The sequence below is a fragment of the Trachemys scripta genome, chromosome 7 (genome assembly GCF_013100865.1).
Source record: "Trachemys scripta elegans isolate TJP31775 chromosome 7, CAS_Tse_1.0, whole genome shotgun sequence".
Taxonomy (NCBI): domain Eukaryota; kingdom Metazoa; phylum Chordata; order Testudines; family Emydidae; genus Trachemys; species Trachemys scripta.
The window spans coordinates 88616424-88631618 of record NC_048304.1 but is presented as its reverse complement, the minus strand read 5'-3'; the positions used below and the strand labels follow the sequence as shown (position 1 = coordinate 88631618).

General features: G+C 39.3%; 1 long non-coding RNA gene across 1 annotated transcript in view; it reads right to left on the bottom strand.

Annotated features, from left to right (window-relative positions):
* LOC117879916 overlaps positions 1 to 15195 on the bottom strand; it is a 565134-nt gene that overhangs the window by 339604 nt on the left and 210335 nt on the right. Inside the window, exon 2 of the long non-coding RNA XR_004646424.1 lies at positions 14563 to 14793. This is a non-coding gene — a long non-coding RNA (uncharacterized LOC117879916). The remainder of the gene's footprint in view (positions 1 to 14562; positions 14794 to 15195) is intronic.

Below are 15195 nucleotides of genomic sequence, written 5' to 3'. Positions count from 1 at the left end.
CGCTATCTCATTTTTCAAAGAATAATTTGCTTAAAGTCCTGACAGCACTACACATTTTACTTCAAAAAATGTGAAATACAGTAGGTAGGATAAAAATTTGCAAGAGTTCATTTAGATTTTTATGACTTTTTTGGCTGTGGCAGAAAATTGTTCAGTAATTCAATTCAAGTAGAACAGAAATTGATTTGCATTTTAAAAATAAATAGCCCAACATTATGCTAATATACGTAAATTGACTTTCATGGAGTATTCAGAAAATGTATTTGATCCAACTTATTGCAAGTGTCTTTTTCACAACAGATTTACCATCCCTGCTGGGCAACACACAAAAAAAAGCCTCTTGTGATGAAGTGGAAATTTTCTGTAATACACCTCTACCTCGATATAACACTGTCCTTGGGAGCCAAAAAATCTTACCGCGTTATAGGTGAAACAGCGTTATATTGAACTTGCTTTGATCCACTCGAGTGCGCAGCCCCCCCCCTCCCCCCGGAGCACTGCTTTACCGCGTTATATCCAAATTCGTGTTATATCGGGTAGCGTTATATCGAGATAGCAGTGTATTTTTCTGAATCTTATGTGCATCTCAGTTTCCTTCTAAACTTTGCACTGCTCCCCAGTGGGGGCAAAAGAGATAACAATGCTCCTTGAATGACACAGGAAACACAGGTGTATATGTCACTTTGTTGTCTGGGTGCAATGAGCAGAGAGTCATTAAGGAACTGGTTGAAACTGACTCAGATAAATAGAGAGGCAACAGTCCAAATGATAATTCAAATCAACACCTCTCAGAAGTGAAGCTGAGCTGAGACTCAGGCTCTGGCGGGGGTATTGTGAACTCAGCATGGTCTTGCATGGAGAACAAAGGCCTGTGAGGTGACCTATAAAAAAATAAATGTGGACTCTGGAAGAAGCTGATACTCTCTACTGGGACTGACTAAGGAAGAGTTACGGAGAGACAGACTGAAAATGCAGTTCAGTACTGCTTGGCTGGCGAATTGCTCCTGCTTCACCTGAATGGACTATGCTTTAACCTATGCTCACTTCCAATGCTATGTTCCAGTTGAATAATAAATCCTACTCAGTTTTGAGAGCACAACTTGGGTGTCACTACAAATACTTACATTGACTCCTGGTAGAGACTTATTTACTCTTCAGGGACCAATGTCAGTTGGACTCACTGGGCAGAGCTCATGGTGTGAAACAGGATGCTGGAGCCCAGTAGCTCAGCCTAGTACGTGGTGAGGCTGCATGGAGGAAGGAGTGGGACTCCTTAGAGGCCCAGCACTATAAAGGGGTTCCCTCCAAGAGAGTGTTTAAAAACTGAGGTATGGCACCAGTCCTGTGGATCCATGACCTCGCCTCAAGTTCTTAGCAGAGGTATAATATTTACATGTTTCACATAAGTGCTTTTTCCTCATATTAACATTGTCCCACCTTCTGGGGAAAAAAAAGGCACTCTGTTCAATTCATGTTATTATGTGTTGTTGGGGGGGACGAGGGTTTGCTGTTGCCCATTTAGGATCTTTTATGAAGTTATGAAGACTTTAGGTGACATATAATTAAAATCGTGCCTTTCATTTTTTAACTCTTAGCAGTACAGTGAATATCAAACTGTAATTACCCTTTTTTGATCAAAGACCTCCTGAAAGACTGTAGAGTTAGAGTGAGTGTGAATACCACACTGGACCAGGACAGGTGAGGGTTAATGGCATGTCCTGGGGCCAGAAAATTCAATTATCCTTACTCCACAACACTAGCTAGAAGAGTTAAACCTGAAGAAGGCCTTCAAACTAGAGCTGATAAAATTTGGAATTTCCATCCCATGGGAAGTTTGGACAATTCAATATTTGTTGCTGTCTAGAACTGAAACCAAAAAAATGAAGTATTGAAAATTTCCATGGAATGGAAATTGCTTTGTTTTGATTAATAGTTGTTTGCAATACAACAGTTCCAGAACAGAAAACTTTCATTGTGGTGTGCTGAACCACATGTCAACATTAAACTGCATTTCCCAATTGCTTTTTAGGAGCTTACTTCAGGCCCCCATTCTCTCCTATGGACCAGGTTCTGTGGCAGGACTACATCTCCCATAATGCATCTAGAGTCATGTTATTCCTATGATGCGATACATAAAGGAAATTCGTTATGAGAGATGTACTGCAATATAGGAAGATTTAGTTCTCCTGGCTGCCTGATGAGCAGTCGAGGCATTGGGCCTAGAACTACAACCCCCATAAGGCAATGTAATATAGGTAAATGGAGTTTAGTATATTTTTTAAACCGCTTTGAATGTTTTAGGTCAGTTCAAAAAATGAAATATTCCAAATCAGGTTGAACCAACCTGAAATTAAATATTTCATTTTGATTCTCCAAACTGAATAAATCTAACATTTACAGCAAAATCAAAAAAAGTTTCCCTCAGAAAAAAATCAGTTTTGTGGAATATATATTTTCCATTGGAAAAATCATTCTGATGGGAAATTCAGGACAAGCTCTACTTCCAGCTACAGTTCCTAATCAGGAGGAAACAGTCTAAATGGAAGTAAAGGGGCCTCAAAGGCAGCTGCCCTGCCCAGAGGGATACTCATCTCTAGAGACTTAGAGTGGCTACAGGTACAGAAAGAGGACAGCTACAGCCAATTGGTGAAACAAAGCGCTTTCCTGGGGAATGGGAGGCTCAGTCAATAAACTGTTAGACTACTTAATAAATGGGAGAGACTGACCAACAATCCTCAAAGTGAATGACAACTGAGGACTGATTATATGTGGGCAGTTTCCTCCAATTAAAAACTACTTTAACCACCTGCGGCCAAACTATTCTCTCAGAACACCTGGCAATGCCCGTAAAAACTGAACGGGTTACACTGCCACCTTCTCCAAATATGACTATCTTAGGTCATATTTGTGTACTGGGGTACAGTTGGCTGTTGGACACAACACAAGATCTCTTAAATGTGGGTTTGTCTAAGAAGTCAGCATATCCAACTGTATCAGGGTGAGTCTTTTCTACTTTAACTTCTTGGAAGTTGTCAGAGATCCCCATTTCGCTGACTACGAGACCTAATGAGGCAATGAAGCTCTCATCCTATGAGTCTGGATGAGATAGTTGAAGTTGCCTCAACTGAAGGAGATTTCTCCATTCTTCATGAAACTCTGAAAAACATGCATAACTCTACAAAACAGCAGATTACCCTGAGCTAGACCTCAAATTGCCAGTGGGGTTCTTAAGCATTTTGGTTGAATAGTGTAGGGATAAAACTTTTGGTCAGAAACATGGCCAGGAGACAGTGGGAAATACAAAGATAATGAACCCCAGTGAGATCTTTATTATGAAATTCAGGCTGAGTAATCAAGTGAGAATTACCCAGCTCCTTGGTCCTCAGCCACATAGGCTTGACGTCATCTGATTGACTTGTATTATTACAATTTCAGGATATGTGGTGAAAGATTACGGGCCTATTCTTGATCCATACTATTCAGTTTTCAGGCCTTTCCCAATCAGAGACCTATTTCTATGGTACAGGAATAGACAAAAAAGACCCAACAACAACAAAAAAACCTTCAAAACTTTCACTTCCTGCTCAGTGGCTGGCTGCTAACTTTGGTTCTGCTCCAGTTTACAGAAAGAATATTTATACACTTAGTGCAGTGGGAGGAGAATACAGCAGATTACCAACATTACATTGTGATTGTTGATTATACCATAAGATCTCTAAGGTGGTACCATAATAGCAAAAACTACTGCTTTGCAGCTATTGAGAGTCTTTTCCAAGTTAAGGGCATTGTGTGCAATCTCAATAGATCACAGATCAATTTAATGACCAGACCATATGGAAGAAATATTAGCTGAAGATAAAGAAAATCAGGATCACCACCTACCTTTCTTAAATTGATAGCCTGATAGAATGGTTAAATTACAACTAGAAAAGATTGTTTACTACTTTGAAACTTTAGGGGGTAACACGTTTGTTTCACACATTTCAGAACTTAAACCCCACAAACTTGAAATGTAAATGATTGATTTTTATCATTAAAACTTAACTGACAGTAAAGTAAAAACTGAACGGGTTGCACTGCCACCTTCTCCAAGAGATATCCCTGTGACATACGCTAGGTAGACTAATGAGTAGCTGTGTCATTCCTGCCCTCCAACCTGGGGTGCTCTTTACAATGCTTTGCTGCTGTCGCTTCCAGCCTGCATTGCCCACAAACAGCCTCCAGCATGCAAGTCACTCCCAGTTATGTCTGTGTGTGCTGCAGCCTGCCAACCACACCTAGGCTCTTACCAGCCTGAATTATACTGCAGGGTGACCCTAACACACTCCTGGTGCCAGATTTCCCCCCCCCCCCCCGCCAAAAAAAAATGTATGTCCTGCACTGATCAGCCCTCTCCTGGACAAAGAAATTTACATAGGTTCATTATTTCATCAATGGAAATAATATGCATTCATTTTGTTCTCCCAAAGGAAGTTTCCCACACACATCATTTTAACTCACTGGATTAGATAAAACAATAAAACAAGTTTATTAACTACAAAGAGATAGATATTAAGCAAATATAAGTAATGAGGAATAAAAGTCAGAAATGTTAAAAAAAAAAACATAAAACACAATTAGTGCCTAACTTAACAAACTAGATTAAATTAAATGCAGAGTTTTTCTCACCACATGGTCTCAATGGTCTCATTGGCCAAACTTCTTAGGCCAGGACCCCTGCTTCTGTTTAATGACTCTTCCTTTGTCCCTTCCAGTGTGGTGAGTCAATGGAAAGAGAGTGGTAGGGGAAGGGTGTCTTGGAGAGTCTGCCCCTTCTTTTTAAAGTTTTGTTCCCCTCTTTGAGAAGCATTTCCAGCTGGGAATAAAGCTGACAGACAGTCTGTATGGATGGGAACTCCATGTTGTTTCTTTGCTAAGATGTAGATTTTTTTGTCCTACCCCCTTTTCCTGCCTTCTTCTTCTTGTGTCTTTGTCACAAACTACACCTCTACCTCGATATAATGCTGTACTTGGGAGCCAAAAGATCTTACTGCTTATAGATGAAACCGGGTTATATTGAACTTGCTTTGATCCGCCAAAGTGCGCAGCCCTGCCCCTCTGGAGCACTGCTTTACCGCGTTATATCAGAATTCGTGTTATATCTGGTCATGTTATATCGGGGTAGAGGTGTAGATGTTTTTCCAGAACCGTTCACAAGCGATTACTCTTTCACAACAGCAAGGTCCTCCTTCAAACAGGTCTCCCCAAAGAGTCAGCAAATGAGCAGGTGTTCTCTGGTGTGCACCTCACCTTACTCACATATATTCATGTCATTAGACTAGCCCATTTTATCACATTAGTCTTTGATTAGACAGTTTGCATGTGCACACGGTTCAGGCATCATCACATTGACTGCTCTGTATCAGCCGCTCCGGGAATGTTCCTCTTTCCTGCCAAAGAATGGCCACTTAGCAGGCAATGGTCCATTGCCCTTGTTTACACGTGGCTGTGGCCTCTGTTTGCCCTTTGTCTCTGAGGAACTGGTTTGTACAGATTTGGAACACGTTAGTAACGCCATACAGTGGAATCTTATAACTTTATACGTAATGTTGCACACATAAATTTACCAGGACAATAAAGACAAGCAATTTCAGAGTTTTCAAATGATACCTCACAAGGCACACTTTGTACAAAGATTACTACAATAGTGGACACAGGGATATATTCTGTCACAATCCCATAACCTCATTTTCCCTCTTAACACGCCATGCCACTCGGCTGCACAAGGTACATTAAGGACAAAGAGGAAATCCTAATCCTGAACCGTTTTGCCTTGTCAGTTGCAAGTAGACGTTAAAAGTAAAATCAATTTTAAATACTCTATTTTCAATTCAGAATTGTGCCAATACACAAGCTTTGGGCACACTTACAAAGCGAAATCCAATACAGTCAGTTCAAGCTTCTTCTACCAAGCAGCATGTAGTCAAATACCAACACCCCAACATACTAGCATACATTTCAATAAACCTACTTTATTTTCCTACTACATCTATCTGGATATTGACAGTAAGTACAGAAAAGACAGCTGAAATGTACACAGTAATCCTATTGGAGGCCATATGTTATAATCATTTCCCTGCAGAACTCTGTAAACTACAAGTGCCTCCCTGACAACTCCAAAGGAAAATCAAACATTTCAGCTATCTTCACTATATGTACCTATATCACTAGAATTAGTAAAGCCAACTGTATTTACTATTTTATACTAATAAAAAGAAATAACTGATTAATGACAACTCTGCAAAGTAGTTTTGGTGGTTAAGGTATATAGGAACCTAACAGTTCACTTAACTGCTATTAAGCCTACCTGTCAGACATTGTCTTCAGGGATCTTACTTGAGTAAAATGCAAATGTCACTACATATTCTACTTCCAGGTGAATTTTTAATTAAGTAATTTTATGGAAAAGCCTCATTTCTAACTTAGAAAGCCTTTGGTTTCTGCATAAATAAGCAATTGCTTCTTGAGAAAAGCAGAAAACCCATTCACTGATGAACCAGGTATAGTAGATGCCATTAAAAAGTCAGTTTTTACCAACAGCAACAAAGAGTCCTGTGGCACCTTATAGACTAACAGATGTATTGCAGTATAAGCTTTTGTGGGTGAATACCCACTTTGTCAGACGCATGCCAACAGTTAACATTCTGTTGGCATTTGCTATACCACAGTAATTTCCCTATGGTAAGTAAGACATATACTCTTTTTCAATAGCAGAAGCGAATGAATGATTCCTCCTTCCTAAAGTAAGAGCTTTACTGTACCAATACAAAAAATTGCTTTAGATGATTTACATAAAGGCCCATAGGAGATTATAAATCTACTGAGCTTTCGGTTTGTAATCTTCTTCATGCAACATGGCATTAAAAATCAATATTAAAACAACACAATTTAAATAAAATCAGGATATTGAATATTTCCTGTGGCTGATGATTATTTTATATAGGTAAGACACTGTCAAAATGACTCATCCATATGCAAACATACTGGTCAGTTCAAAGATCCACTTTTCACAGGGATTCTGGAGCAATACATCTTACACTGTAGTGCTCAGGAAAATCATATGCTACTAAGAAAAAAAGGAAGGAGGGCTGCGTTTTCTGTGATCTAAGAAAAATCTGTCAGCATCAGTCTAGATAAGTATTAATTTTAAGGTGTCTAAAATAGACTATAGGTTCTGAAAATTCTGAAAGATGAAGTGCCTCTATTGGGTTTTACAATGTCATTTTGTCTAATTATGCTTGACATTTTGTCCATCATACTGTAAGCTTCCTTAGAGGAAAGAGACAACAGCTTCTTCCCTCAAGAGGAAAGACAACTGTCTGGAAAAAACTGGTGCAATGCCCAAATGAATCTTTTTTTTATAAGTAAACCCCACAAGAAATAACTTATAAGTGTCATTGTTGGCTGATACTACATATACGGGAAGCACTGGTCACCTGTTGCTCCTTTAAAATAATACCAAAAACTCCCCAAATTGTATTTTTTGTCTTATTAATTCATACTGTACTTTTCCAGTTGTCCAGGGAATTTTTAAATGCCATCTCACTGTAACAGAAATACATCTGAGGAATTTATACGGTTTGAAAGCTGAATGCACATGCCAAAAGCTGATGGAGTGCCAGGGCTATTAATCTTGCTACACATTATGTTTATTGATTAAAATCAGAGTTCTATTGGTCAGGGTAGGTACCATTACTATGCAATAAGAATTTTCCAGGAAGGCTGTATGTAAATTTGAAAGTGGTTGCTAGCTTTGGGGAGGGAGTGGGGGAATCTATAACTATAGCAGGTTGTAATCTGTGTGCCAGTAAAATGGAATACCACAAACTGGATTATCACCAGCATTCAGGAGGTTGCATCAATGCAGATCTTTTCCGTAACATACCCAGGGCCAGCTCTATGGTACCAGCAAACCAAGCACGTGCTTGGGGCGGCACAATTTCAGGGGTGGCATTCTGGCCACCTTTTTTTCTTTTGCTTCAGCAGTTGCGATCTTGGTGGTTTCTTTTTTGTTGTTTTTGCTTCGGCAGTTGCGCTCCTGGAGTTTTTTTGTTTTTTTTTTTTTGCTTGGGGTGGCAAAAAACCTAGAGCCAGCCCTGAACATACCTAAGGGCATTGAAGGTAGGGTTGCCAGTTTTGGTTGTCTATATTCATGGAGGTTTCATCACATCACAGTATTTAATTAAAGATTAATCTTTAATTCCTGGAGATTCCAGGACAATCCTGGAGGGTTGGCAACTCAAATCCTACCTCAACAGGATTTGGCTTCAGAACTAAAAAAGGGCCTTTATTCAAACACAGAGCAGATTTCAACTGACTGTTATGCTTTTATTTAAGACTTCAATTAGGGATAAGTGAATGGTTTAGCTAAAGTAAGATTAATCTAGAATGAAGAAGATTTTTCAAAGTTCAGATTAGCTCTGTTGCAGTAACTTGGGGAGAAAAAAAAGCCTCTCGACTAGCCAGCTGATAATTTGATTCTGGATAGGTAGAAAACAGTAGAAAAGTCTATTTTTGCTCTATTTCCTGTCCTTGTGCGCATGTGAATTTTATTGCATAAGCTCTGATGCCCTCTATTTTTGGGTGGGAAGTACAGTCAAGTTGGTGGTTTAATATACTTGCATTCAGCTGGGCTATCAGGCCTCAGAAATCACCTAGAAACACCACAGAAAGGGTGATTTTTTTTTTAAATGCAGACTATGGGAAAGCATTTACTGAGTACTGAAGAGTATCCCACAGAAGCACTAGGTACCATTTGGGCCACTTACAGACAGTGAAGCTAATAGACCTCAATCAGGCATCTGTGTCCTATTGTACTAGTTTTGACATATGATGTGAGACAACAACGGGGTAAAACAATTAGTGTTTGAGTCGGAAAGAAAAGAGTGCAGTGAAGCAGTGCAACTAGTATAATAAGCTGCAATTGCAGCACATCAGTTGCCTAGCTACACTTCATACACTGAAATTGGAGAGTGGCAATGTTCAGATCAGGACCCAGATCCATACCCAAACTTTTTCAGAGTTTGATACTGCTCGCATTTAGCAATCCAGTATACTTTCATTATAAAAACGTTCATTATTATCAACAAGTAGGAAACTCCAAATATATTGTGTACAACAGTGCTCTTCATTCTAGGTAGATGAATAATTACTGTTCATCACCCTGCACGCTTTTGTATTATCACTGTATACTGTGCCAACTTGTGCCTTACTATGCAAGTCATTTGAGAGTGGAATAATTTTACTAGCTTGGCAGAACTCTACATCTCTACAGCATCATTTGTACTTACATGGCTCTACAAATAAACAAATACCAACAATAACAATAGTTCTATCCAAAAAGACCCTGCTGGAACACCTGTCTCATAGCCCCAAAACTTTTATGACTGCCACTAAAAAAAGTCAATACTAAAAAAAAAGTATTAAAATGAAATAAAAAGATAAGTCAAGTTATTCTATTCATCCATGTGTTCTAAACAACAAAAAATCAAAGGTTTACCCAGACTTCATCCAGGTACGCACTTACTGCTATCTTGTAGATTGTCTTATATCTTTGTCTACATATTAATATATTTCAAGGGGGGGAAAGTAAACACTAGGTGTCTGTGATATCAAAAAGGGAACACAACGAAAAGAATGAGGAAGAACTCCACAACAAGTATCATAATATCTATCCTTCTTCCCACCTTCATATCTCCAATACCCTTACATAAGAACCAAAACCAAAAAAGCCCCCAACCAATGCCCCTAACTACTCCTTTACTCAGATCCAATCTTAGAACTGTGATGTCTTTAAAAAGGAACACCATCCCAAATATCTAAACAATCAGAATAAGCCAAACTCCCAAACCCTACAAACGGATTCTGCAGGATGTAGATTTGTACAATTTTAAGTGGACCTTGAAACCAAGTATCACTCCCCAACCTACACAATTGCAGTTCTAACTGGGTTGAGAAGACTAAGAAACACAACCCAGAGACACACGGACAAACGTGGTGGGTCTTAGCACTGACCATAGGATAAAACAACCAGGGCAGCAAAATAACAGCTTCAGATGATTCCTGAGGAACACAAGAATGCAGTGATGCTGGAACTAGGGGTTCAGGAGGTGCTTCCGCATCCCTGGCTGAAGTAGTAAAAATAAACACCAAATTATTTGGTTTCCATCATCAGCACCCCCACTATAAATTTGTTCCAGCACTCCTGCAAGAATGTCTGTTGGCAAAACAAGCACTACTCACAATCTCACATCAGATGTAACATCAGACCTTGCCTGCATCACTGAGATCTGGCTAGATACGATTACTAATCAACTACTGGCCCAGTTTTTTCCCCCTACAGACTGCTCAGTAAAGCACAAGCATAAAGGGGCCAAGAGCAGGTCATACTGGTTAGGCTGCTATTTAGATCTCTCATTGAGAATTAATTCAGCCACATTGTACATATTTGGATTTCGACCAAAAAAAAAAGGGGGGGGGAGGGGGAATCCCATTCAAAACTCTAGGTGCCCCTGATACCTAGTTCAAAAATAAATGAAATCAAACAGCAGATTACCCACACAACAGATGCTGAATTTTCTATTCCTATTCAGTGTGAGTGAGACAGATGGTCTCTGATTTCTCAATAATCTATATTTCATACCCAAGGAATGTGAGGGGGGTACGACAAAAAAAAAAATCTCTAAGCAAGCCAGACTGAAGATATGATCTAATGCCTATTCCTACAACAAATTGATAGTCCTATTAGAAGCTCACAGAACCACCTGTGAGGTGCTTCATTTGAGGCTTGGGAGAAAGGAAACACCCAATGCAGGAGGGCTGACCTGCCTCAGGGGCTGGAAGGGGGAGGGAGGGGAAAAGGGAGGTTGAAGAAACAGTTTTGTTTTACTTGTTTTTGTAAGTTAAACAGCTTCTTTTGTTTTTAATTTTTTATTTTTTTTTCCCCTAGGAAAAGTATTGTTCTGAGGATGCTTCAAGTAGTCTGCCCTGAAGGGAATGAAATCCTAGGCCTACAAAGCAGGCAGTTAAAATGTTCCTAGAACCTACATTCTCCACTTGGTCTCAGTCAATGGACATGGACAAAGGTTTCCTATCCTAGAAAGTTCTGTTGCCATGAGGCTTTTGGCAGGTGAACACAAGGGCAGCGGACCCAGGAGCACACAAGAGTTGGCAGAGATGTTTGATTCATAGTAAGTCTTTATATCATACTGGTTACATCAAAATGTGCCCCATATATTGTTCAGAATGGACAACAATCTTAACTGTTAGAACCTTAATTTTTGCACATTTTAATGTGGAACCTGAGAAACAGCCAAAACAAGTAAATTAATTATGGAGAGTATTAAGACTTCAGAGACTTCTGGCCCCCCAAGTCCCTGAAATCCTAGACTTTTCCCAAGCACCCTAAGCCTCTCCCAGGGGCAGCCATGTAGGGCAGGAGCCGTACCCACTTTCCAGTGCCTTTCTCATTTCTATTGGCAAAACCTAAAGATTCTCCATAAACAGTCATTCAAGAGGCGGGAGATTAGCATCTAATGGATATTGCACTGATTATGGATGAGAAGATATTCATATTTTTAACATTATTTAAAATTGGTGGTATGAATATAGTATAATGGATGGAAAAATATATCCTATTTAAATAAAAAATGTAGAAAATAGCTAAAATTAAAAAAATAAACTAACAATTTGATAGAAAGAGTGGGAGCGGGGTAGGTTTTTTGTTTGTTTGTTTCTGTTAAAGTAACCAACATAACATTTAGCTTTCACCACTCTGATCACTTTAACGTTTTATCTTTTTCCCTCATCCTTTCCCCATCTTTCTAGACCACGGTTCTCACCCTATCTCTTGATGAGGCCGCCCTCCCAACATGCTATACAAATTCCATGGCCCAGCTGTGCCACAAGAATGCTTTTTCTGGATATAAAAGCTAGGGCCAATGTTAGGGAGTAGCAAGGAGGGGGTACCATGAAATTAAGTTGCTCAGGCTTTGGCTTCAGCCCCAGGTGATGCGGCTCAGAACCCCGGACTGCAGTCCCGTGTGGCAGGACTTCACCTTTCTGCCCTGGTCTCTAGCGAGTCTAATGCCAGCAATGCTTGGCAGACCCCCTAAAACCTGCTTGCAGCCACCCAGGGGGCCCTGGACCAATGGTTGAGAACCATTGTTCTAGACCATACATTCTGCAAGACAGGAACTGCGACCTCCTATTCTGCATTCAACCCTTATTTGGAACCTTTGTTATTGTTGCAACATAAACAATAACAACTGTGATTTTATGCAGAAGAGGAGGATTTAAACTTCCAGTTCAAAATTAAATTTAAAATTTCCTGACTTCAAATGTGTTAATTGTGCAACTTATTGTTTTATTGATATAGTTTTTGCATTATAAAACTAATTAATTGACTTCAACTTTCTTTTCCTATTGTAATTTAACCACTCTCCCCAGTATGTACTGCCCTAATATACAACAGAGGGTTCTGTGGCACCTTTAAGACTAACAGAAGTATTGTGAGGTTCTTACCCACGAAAGCTTATGCTCCCAATACTTCTGTTAGTCTTAAAGGTGCCACAGGACCCTTTGTTGCTTTTTACAGATTCAGACTAAGATGGCTACCCCTCTGATACTTGCCCTAATACACGTTAGTTTTGAATTTAACAGAATATTGTCTTAAAACCAAACCCAGCTATGTTAATTCTGTCCATTTCCTTAGCCTGTTCCTGTAGTCCAATACTTCTAATTTTAAGACTTACCTATTAAACAGTATAATCTCATTAGTACAAGATAGGTCAATCTTACTTAACTTCTTTACCAGGCTGTGCTACAGGTCAAACAAACCTAAGAGATGTATTGCCTAAATAATACATGTCAAGTTATTGGACTGGTAGGCATCAAAATCAACTTGCTAAATTTACATTTAAAGGCCTGTTTCATATTTAAGAGGTGCTGTGGTTCTACTGCTACTAAAATCAATGACAGCTCATTTACTACAAATACAATATGTTATTAACTTACGGAACAGAAAGCAACAGAACAGTTGTAAAACGTGTAGAGTTCTCTGCTTGGCTGTGTCCTAGTATGAGGCCAGGGTTAAGTCAGTGACAAGAAATACCAGCTAACACTGGACTGGAAGGGGATTAATTTGAAGACAGCGTTTGTCTGAATTCATTTTGACAACTGCCTGCAATTGCAGGTTGCCAATCTGAGATATATTTATGGATTTCAGAAACACTGATTTTAGCTATATTAACATGGATTCCCTGTGCCAGTCTGTCCTGATGTACAACCTGACCTCCATGCTTTTGATCTTTACTGGCAATCTTCTCCATTCAATATGATGATATTATGAGTAAAGGTTCAGTATGTACGATCCAGAATACCAGTGAGATATCCATCTTTAAAAAAAAAAATCTGCCTTTTATATGGAACAGTGTCACCAATTTTTCAGACAACTGCTCTACCAACTACTGCTTATACTTAACCTTTAGCAAACTAGCTACTTCTCCAAATGCTAAGCGCCTTAAAGACTGTTTAATTCCCATATGACACTGGAGGAAGGAACTATGGAGGAAAAAGGGTATTTGGCTAATGAGATTAAGGGGCCAGGCCAGAACTCTTGGAAGGAGCCATTTCTGATCTGACCAACTCATTCATCCCAAGAGTGCCTTCCTAACAGGCTGTGCCTTTTCTCACTGCCAGGTACCACTTCTCCCTCTCAGATAAGATGCCAGTAGGAAGGTGTTGTTTCTGACATATTTAAAATAGCCAACATCACATTCTTTTGTACTTGCTTTTATACAGGGTATATCTATTTGCTCTTCAAATTCTTCCTTTCCCTTCCTAGTTTCCAGTAAACATTTTACATTCCAGCAACTCTCTATTGCCTTCATATTCATAGATTTTAAGGGCAGAAGGGACCATTATCATTACCTAGTCTGACCTGCTACATAACACAGGTCAAAGGACCTCACTTAGTATTCTCTGCATTAATTCATAACTTCTGTTTGAGCATATCTTTTAGCAAGATGGACAGTCTTGATTTAAAGACACCAAGTGATGGGAAATCCCCTGTGTTCTTAGGTAAGCTGCTTCTGCCTAGTCTGTTTTTTTTTTCCCCCTAGCTTTGGCCTCCAACCAATAGATCTTATTATGCCTTTTTTTCTGCTAGATTAAAGAGCTGTCTAATATCAGAATAGTCTAAATCCATTTGGAGTGTATTTCATTCAGGATCCATGTCCCTTCAGTTCTCACCATCAAGGTGTCAATTAGTGCGAATCTTAGTTAATTATTTTTTGTGATGAGGAAGCCGGTCTACTTGGAATTGCCCCCAGGCAATACCTATCTTTCACTTGTCTATTTGTTATGGACTCAATTTAGCAGCAAATTAACGTATGTGATGTTAAGACAATTTTATAAAATGTAGCAAAGATACACAACTCAACCAAACCCACCAAATAAAGGACCTTAAAGTCTTTCCCATGTCTCTCTAAAAGTTCAATGAACAGAAAATCAGAAATTCCTCACCTTTTTAGTTGAAGGTGGAGACAGTTTCCAATGAAGCTGAGTGCACTGTACTCCCGCTCTGCTTTTCTGAACAAAAAATTTCTTTTGGGAATTCCTGGATCCTGGCGTGCAAGCGGAGCCCTTTTATCACACACACCTCTGTGGATGCAGCTCACTTCTTATTCCCTCTTCCCAATACTTTTCATTTCACTTGGCAGCACTGATTATGAGCCAACCAATGAATGACAAACTCTGTGAAAAGAAGAGTTGATTCAGCCATGGCATGGAAAAGCAACATGGAGAGGAAATCTCAATACACAGCTTGGCAGCATCTGACAGATGCAGCAATGCCAGAATAAAACATCAAATTCAAAACATAACGATTACATAGAGCACTTTGGGGCTGGTATTAAAGAAATAAAATGATCTACAGTCAGGACCTCCAGTGGAAGAAGGTTTGAAGGGGATCAGAAAAGACAGAAATCACAGTATGAAATAAGAACTATCAGGTTTGAAGTTAAACCAGCAAATTCATACGACAGGCAGGGCAGTTTTTAATACCACATTGTTAGAATGAATTACTAGGAGAAATCTTTTCTCTGATGACCAAAATTCATTTTCTCCTTTTTTTTTAAATCTCTTATTTACATCCTG